The sequence below is a fragment of the Mesoplodon mirus genome (assembly GCF_964341445.2).
Source record: "Mesoplodon mirus genome assembly, chromosome: 16".
NCBI lineage: Eukaryota > Metazoa > Chordata > Mammalia > Artiodactyla > Ziphiidae > Mesoplodon > Mesoplodon mirus.
Genome location: NC_138992.1, coordinates 2,169,293 through 2,177,438, shown reverse-complemented (window position 1 = coordinate 2,177,438; position 8,146 = coordinate 2,169,293).

Sequence of the window (8,146 nt, the reverse complement as noted above, 5' to 3'; positions counted from 1 at the left end):
TTCGGCTTCCAGTTCTCATGGGTCAGCCAGCCACCCAGGAGGAAGGTGCATCTCAGCGGGTTAGTAGATGGGAGGCAGGGGAGGATGGAACGTGGTGAGACAGCCACTGGTCACTGTCCCCCTTTCCCTGCTCCCCTGCCACGAGCCCACTCCCATGTCTGGCCTCAGGAGGGGCCCAGAAAACCTGTGGGATTCCAAATCGTCTTAGCCATTGTAGGTCAGGGCAATGCTTACGAAGAACCGTGGAATAAGCCAAGCCCCTAGCCCCGCTCTTTCTTGCTCTGTGAAGGGAGAGCCATCCACCATGACCCTCCACTGCCCCTGCCCCCCGCAGCTGCCCCAGCTGACAGCAGCTCTCCCAGCCCCACCCCTGCCTCTCCCAGGGCAGGCAATGTTCCAGAAGAATCCCATTATTAATGGAATTTTAATCCAGGTGTTGCCCTTCCTAGGGCTGGGGTAGGGCGTGTGGGGTGGGGTCTTGATGACCTGTGGGCTGTGTCTGCAGGGCTGTGGGCGGCCTCTGTGCTCAGATGTGCAGTCGTCAATAGCGTCCCAAGATGGAAGTCAGGGCATGGAGACCCCGGCACCTTCAGGACCCCTGGGGCACTCTTTTTGGGTGAAGAGTAAAGAGCATTGGTGCCCTGTGCTTCCGGTCCCTGAGCTCTCCCGGTCCAGCCTGAGGCCAGTCCAGAGGCCCAGCTGTGGGTGGAGCACTGCTGGGTGCTGGTGGCACACGGCAGGCAACGGGCAAGGCTGACGGTCATGTGCACTCAGGGGTACCTGCTGGTGGATGCAGGAACCAGCAGACAAATGACTGAATGAGTGAATATGAAATCTCAGGTTCTGGACTCACAAAGAACGGGTCTGGACCCCCAGCTCCGGCCCTTCTCGCTGTGTGATCCTGGGCCAGTTGCTTCACCACCCTGAGGCTCCGTCTCCACCTGTGTGGATGGAAGACAGTTACAGGTGCGCCTGCCAGGATTCTCAGGGGCTGGATGAGACACCTGTGTGCAGCATTTAACCCAGGGCCTGGGACTCAGTAAATGCTTGGCAATCTGTAGCAAAGCAGCGATGGAGGTAGTGGCAGTGGTTAGTCTTATTATTAGGGGCTTTACACACATGGCACTTCCTTCAATTTTCAAAATAACCCCATGGAGGGGCCTCCCTGGTGGCGCAGTGGTTGAGAGTCCGCCTGCCGATGCAGGGGACGCGGGTTCGTGCCCCGGTCCGGGAAGATCCCACATACCGCGGAGCGGCTGGGCCCGTGAGCCATGGCCGCTGAGCCTGCGCGTCCGGAGCCTGTGCTCCACGGCGAGAGGGGCCACAACAGTGAGAGGCCCGTGTACCGCAAAACAAACAAACAAACAAACAAAAAAACAAAATAACCCCATGGAGAGCTCTAATAATCCCCACTTTACACGGACAAAGCAGGCTCCCAGAGGCTGGAGTGCATCGCTCAGGGCCACCTGGCTCGTGAAGGAGGCACTGGGCACGTATCAGGGTGAACGCGTGAAAGGCCGGCGTGGACTCCAAGTCCAGTGCTCGGCCGTTCAGCCTTGGGTTCAAGGGAGGTCTGATCCTGGGGGACCTCCCCGCAGGTCTGGAGAGCACAGGGCTGATGGCTGGAGCCTGGCCTTGGAGTTCCATGCTGAGCGGACCCTGAATCCACCACTGCCCTGTACGAGACCTTTATGCGCTCTCCTGAGCCTTCCAGCAGGAGACGGCAGGAGGGGCCTGTCATGTGCTCGGCAAGGACAGCGATGGTCTCAAAGATAATGCATATAATGTGACCACACGTGTGGAAACGGTGGTATGACTCCACCAAAGCTGGAGGGCACCTGGGGGTCTGACTCAGAGAAGCCAGGTTCCCCCCCTACCCCAGGCCACACAGCTAGCAGGCAGCAGAGGTCGCGGGGGTCTGGGAATTGATGAACAGCTCCCTTCCAGGGCAGGTGGCAGAGACGAGCCCCATGTGCAGACCAGGGATGGGAAGATGGCCAGCCTCCAATCCGAGGGCCCGGATCCCATGCCCGGGAGCGTGCAGGCTTGACATCAGCCTTCACCGGGACAATACATCACGCCCACGGTGCCCTGAGGGCCAGTGTTCATGAGTGAGTGACCTCACACCCTCCCCTGGGTGGTATGGGACAGGTGCTCCAGAACTGAAAGAGTCATCCTGTGGGTCTAAGGGGGCTGGGGTCTGCTGGGTCAGGAGCGGTCGCTTTTCCATCTGCTGAGGCTTTTTTGAGGAGCTCCCCCCAACCCTCATCCCTTGCTGTCTGTGATTTAGAGGATGTTTATATCATGCAGGCGCTATGCTGGGCCCCGAACCTGTGAGCTGCTTCTTTCCTCCCCAACCCGCCACGAGACAGGTGCTTTCACAGCTGTCTCTGACAGATGGGTAAACTGAGGCACAGAGAGGCCGAATGGCTCCATCAGGTCCTGTAACTGGTGTGTGGCGAGTCCTCCTGCCTCTTCTCCTGCTCCTGGTTACTGGTGGCCCGTGTAAGCCCCGTGCTTCCGTGGACTGGCTCATTTCGCCTGCACGTTGTCTCGCCAACGTCTTCCAGAGAGGAAGGTGAGCCCAGAGGACCCGGAGGGCATGGAGGCAAGGATCTCCATGCATGGAGGACTTGCAAGGCCTGGGGCACCCTGGAGTTAGCGTTAGGGTTTGGGTTAGGGTCTGATGGGGAGGCAGACTTCTGCAAATAGCTTTTGCAAGAGCCAGGCTCCTGCCCTGAAGGGTGGAGAGAGCTGTGGGCCCGAGGACAGTGCTGCCCGGCTGCCAGGGGTCCTCGGCCCCGGCTCAGCCCCGACCCAGCGGCCCTGGTGGTGCACAGAGGCAGCCGCAAGCTGGTCCTGTGATGGAGGGAGGAGCAAGGGGGCAGGCTCCTCCGCTGGAGCTCCCGCTTCCCAGGTTGCTGTGCCTGGGGATGCTGGTCAGAAATGCGCTTCAGCCTCCTCCTCCGGGTTCCAGGAGCCCTGGGCTCTGCCACCTGGGTTTGGGAGAAGCTCCCCCAGTGGTTCCCCCTCATTGCCCTTGGGCACTGTCTTTACTCCTCCCAGGGTCCTCACGAGCTCCCTCCTGTCTCCAAAGGGCTGCCCATCACAGCTGCGACCCAGGAATCATTTGTACAGCCACTGCATCCTTTGTCTCAGGTGCGGGTGGAATCCCTGGGGGGGCATTGGCAGCTGCAGCCACAGCCAGCTTCCTGGGCAAGCTGCTCAGCTGCCTCAGATGCAGGGGAGGGGGGCAGAACCTGCCAACCCCCGGCCCAGGAACAGTGATGTGGAGACCGTGTTCCTGAGTGAGTCTTCCGCCATAGTCCCAACCCCAGAAAGCTGGCGCTTTGATGCATAATTGCTGGTTTCCTGCCTGCCGAACAGTCAAAGAAGAAAAGGAAAAGCTCCTTCATTTTATCTTGGGAAGGCAGCAGCCACGCTCAGCTCCCCCATGGGCAGCAGGCTTTTCTGAGATCATAGCAACGGGCAGCAATTAGACCCCAGCCTGGGGATCAATCGCAGGTACTAAAGAGCTTGGGGCAATTGGGCTGCTCAGTAGCTAGAGGAAAGCCTCTGACCTGGTCCTCGCCACAGGCGGCGTCTGCATCTCGGGAGGGCAGGCGAGAGGGCAAGCCTCTCTGCAGAGCAGACCTGGCCTTGGGGTGGGGTGGGGGAGGGAGGGGGGAGGGGTCTCCAGGCCGGGGCTAGGCTCCACCCTCTCTCCCTCCTCAGGCCTCCAGGGCTTTGAACGCCCCCACGTGTGGCCCCAAATTCACACCCACAGCCCTCCGCGCCTGCTCCTGCCTCCACAGTCCGCTCCCAGTTTGGACACTGTCCGTGCAGAGTTCCTGACTCGTCACCCCTCCCAGCCCAGGCTCCTGCTCGCCTGGCCCGTCTGCCCGTCTGGACGTGCAGCCAGGCGCTCAGGCTCAGGATCAGAACTGGGTGTTGTCCTTGGCACCATGCCTCCTCTCACTCCATTCCGGATCGTCCACAGTCCCGGCCACTCCTTGGAGACCCACGCACCACCTGGGACTTAATGGCCTCATTGCAGGCCTCTGAACCCTCCAGGGGGCCAAATGCACCATGACCCCTCGCTCTGCAGTGCCCATTATGCCCAGCATGGACCCCAGACTCTTGCAGGCTCTGCTCACACCACACCCCATCTTGTGCCCTTGACCTTCCTCTGTGCTCCAGTTGCCTCAGCCTCTTCCCTTAGCCCACAGGGCCCTCGCCCGTCTGGGGCTTTGGGATGCTCTTCCCCTGGATCTCAGCACAGTGGTTTTCATCCTACAGGGTCTTAGCACAAAGAACACCTTCTCGGGGGCCTTACTGATGCCCTCGTGCCCCAGCACTGGCCTATGCCAATGGTATCTCCCATCATTCCCGAAATGTCTCCTTTTTACTTACCTCATACCACGAGGGTTTGGAGGATGGGGACCCTTACCTCGTTCCTCGCTGGAGAAAGGCCCCAGCGCATGGAGTGCTCATCCAGGTGTGTGGCTGACCGCGTCGAGCGAGCAGGGGCCACGGGTGTGCTGTGCTCACCTGGCCACCCTGGCGTCTGGAGGATCGTCCCCGTGAGGGAAACTGCCCCTTATCTGGGACCCACATTTTCCTTCTGCTCTCAGGGCGAGCCCTCCCGCTCTGGGGTGAGCTGAGGCCTGACCGCCCAGGATGCCTGCTGGGTGTCCAGGCAAGTGGGTGGAGGGCACTGTTTGAATGACCCGTCCCAGGGGGATGGCCAAACACAGAGAGCGGCGTGCGAGGATGGCGCATTGAGGGGCGCGTGTGACCTGCTGTGCTGAGGACCGGGCTTGTGCGGGCTGCCGAGTCAGGCAGGGTCTTGCCCCGACAGCCCCTGCTGAGGACTGCCGTGCAGTGTTTCATTAACATCACTTATGAAGCGTCTGCTCTGTGCTGAGGCCGTGCTGGGGCCGGAGACCCGGCCATGAATAAGGCAGCCCCCTTCCCCACCCACCAAGGGAGACAGAAGACGAGCAGCGGTGGCCCCAGTGTGCACAGTGACCTGAGGACCTGCAGACGACACACATTGGTCCGGGCTTCCTGGAGGAGGTGATACCACTTGAGCCTTAAAAGATGGGGTGGGGGTGTGGTTCTGACAGGAGCAAAAGCACAGGCAAGGTACGGGGATACGTTCAGCTGGTGAAAGGTCATGGGAAGCAGGGAAGGTGGGGTTGAAAGTGGGCAGGGACCAGTCCCTTGGGCCTGGCATTCAGCCAAGTACTGATCAGCACATATGTGAGGAAACTAACAGGCTGGGGAAAAGCTAACTGAAAGGGTTACAAGAAACAGTGGCTGCTTTGCCACGTGACCTCAGAATCCCTCCCTCCTTGACTCTGGCTGCGGCTGGCCGTGACCCTGTGTGCTGGGGCTCCCTCACCCTGTCTACCTGGATGAAGAGGACAGGCCCAGGCAGTGGCCGATGCCAGCAGGAGAATGAGGGGCACTTGGGCCACTGGTCCCAGTGACCCAGCCCAGGCCAAGACGCAGCAGAGCTCAGACATGAGAGTGAGTTGGGCTGGGTCCGCCCGTCCCGCTGCTTCAGCTGGCCTCCCACGGCCCTGCATTCTGCTTGCTGTTAGGAGCTTTGAGGGCCAGTGATTACTGGTCCTGCAGCATTGCCCTAGGGAAGCCGAGCAATACAAACTCCAGGCCACTGAAGGGCCTCCTCCAGGCCCTTCAGGCCTCTCAGACTCCTGTGAGATTCGTGTCCCAGGAGCTGGATTGGGAGCCCAGCTCCCACGGAGGTACTGTACCAGCGCAGGAGTCCTGTCCCTCACACCGTGTCCTCCATTCTTCCCAAAGCTGCCGTCCTGCTGGGTGCACGTGGCCCATCTAACGTGTGCTCCTCAGGTACCGATGACCTTGGTCCTGTCTTCACTGCTGTACATGCTGGCTTCAGCCTTTGTTCACTTCAGTTGCCTTAACCCCTGTGTTTTACAGAAAGGGCAGCTCGGATTGCCTGAGTGGCAGGTTTGCCCGGGATCCCGGCTGTCAAATGCAGAGCTGGACTAGAGCCCTGGGATCTGGATGCCTGGCCCCCCTCTCGCCCACCCCGAGTTCCAGGTGTCCTCCTGGAACCGGTGCCACCGCCCAGGCCAGTAGTGCTGAGATGGACCCTCCTGGGCAGCCAAGGAGCCCACAGGGCACGCTGACTCCCCTGGGACGTCTTTTCTGCTGAGCTGTCACTCAGGGTGTTATCTGCTGCTGCAATATATTATTGCCACCGACACCGCATGTTACATCTCAGTGTCAGCAAAACGATCAAGGAAATTCATTTATTATTAACTTATGATACATGTAAGACTGATGGCCTTTTAGACTCTGGGCCAAGGAGAAGTGTGGCGGCAGCAGCCACTCTTCAAGGCCCCCTCTCCCTCCCTGGCTGCTCAAGGCCGACCTGGAAATGATGACCTGAGAACTAGCATCCCGTGTCTCCTCTGGTCAGCCCTGCACCCGAATGCCCGTGACAGAATCTCACGTCCATGGTGAAGCCGTGAGAAGGTAATGATAATCCCACCACCCTGCCAGCGTTCTCAGACTACTGCTATCATCGGGCACCCGCCACGTGCTGGGCATGCAGCTCACCCCTTAGCACACATGGTTATTTAACCTCTCAGCAGCCCTCGGAAGCAAGTGCTGTCATCATCCCATTTTACAGGTGATGGAGATGGAGGCTGTCCCATGACCCAAACCCAGGGCCGCGGGCTCCGACTGTACAACCTCAGTGCCCACGGAAGGGTGACCTTTTCCTCGTCACCCTTCTACCCATTTCCCAGGTCAGCAGGCTGAGGGTCAGAGACGGGCACGTGAGGAGGCACCGAGAACCCATCTCTCTGCTCCTTCTCTCTCCCGCCCTTATCAATCACCCCAAGCCCCACACCCCTTCAGGCGCATGTAGGCCTTCTGCCTGGATCCCGAGCCAGCCTCGCATCCCACCCTGCCCCACTGGACTGGCAACACTCCGCTCTAAGGCCTGAGAAGTCAAGGAGGCCAGAGGTTGTCTCCATCCTGGCCATCGGGCTGCGAAGGACAGGACCCGCTGCACCTGCGTGTGTGTGTGTGGGGGTCTTGGCTGGTAAGATGCCAGAGGGAGTGTTGAGAGAACCTCTGTCTGCCCAAGGCCGCCGCGGTCCCTCCAAGACGGTCTGAGTCCCCACCGGGGTCTCCGGTCTCCTGGCAGTGCTGTGGAGAGGGAGAGACGGGTGGAGTGGGTGCAGGGCTGGGGCTACGGTGAGGACCACAGCATGATCCATCAACATGACGACAGATGTGATCTCTTAATACTAAGTTTAAAAACATCAAAATCAAGGCAAAAATATCCACATGGGGCAAAATAAAAGTTTTAAATCCAGACAGCATCCAGCAGGGTGGGAGTGAGGCAGCCGGGGAGGGACGCTAGTGCAGGGTGGGGCCCATTTCCACGTAAAATGTTCATAGTTAGTTCCTTGTGGATATTTTTATTTTTAAAATGTTGTATTAAAAGGTCATTTATGTGGAATTCTGCGCGTTTCACAGTTGCCTCACCCTAATCCCGGCTCTGTGGGACCTGATCTTTAGTTAAACTTTTGGTATTTTCTTCACCTGGGATTTTTTGCATTCATATTTTTAATTGCATTAAAATAGTATTTTAATCTTGGTGACTGAGTTTCCTGCCTCACTGTCCCCCCCACTCCCAACCTCGGCCCAGCCCTGAGAGGACAGGTCACCTCAGCTCTCAGCTGCTGAGCTGGCTGCACCGAGCAGACCCGGCGTCACCCTCCAGCCTGCTGGCTGTGTGCCCTGCGCTCCGACCTGTTGCCCCCCAGGCCCACCCCACCCTGGTAGAGTGGGCTGTTCTCTGGTCTCCGTTTTCTCATCTGCACAAGGCGATTACTCCGCTTCCTTGCTAAGCCCGCTAGTTCCTGGGGATGGTCAAAGGAAGTAAAAGCTATTTTAGAAACCATCAAGGGCTTTCTGCTCAAGGCAAGTTCCATGAGATTTGGGGCAAAAACACTCTTCAATGAGCCATCGTACAAAAACATGCATTCAAAGGGATGTGCATTTCTGGGAACAAAAAGGTGAGAAGGACATCGTTTGTCCCACCTTTGGCCATTCCACGGGCCATCGTAACAGGTAA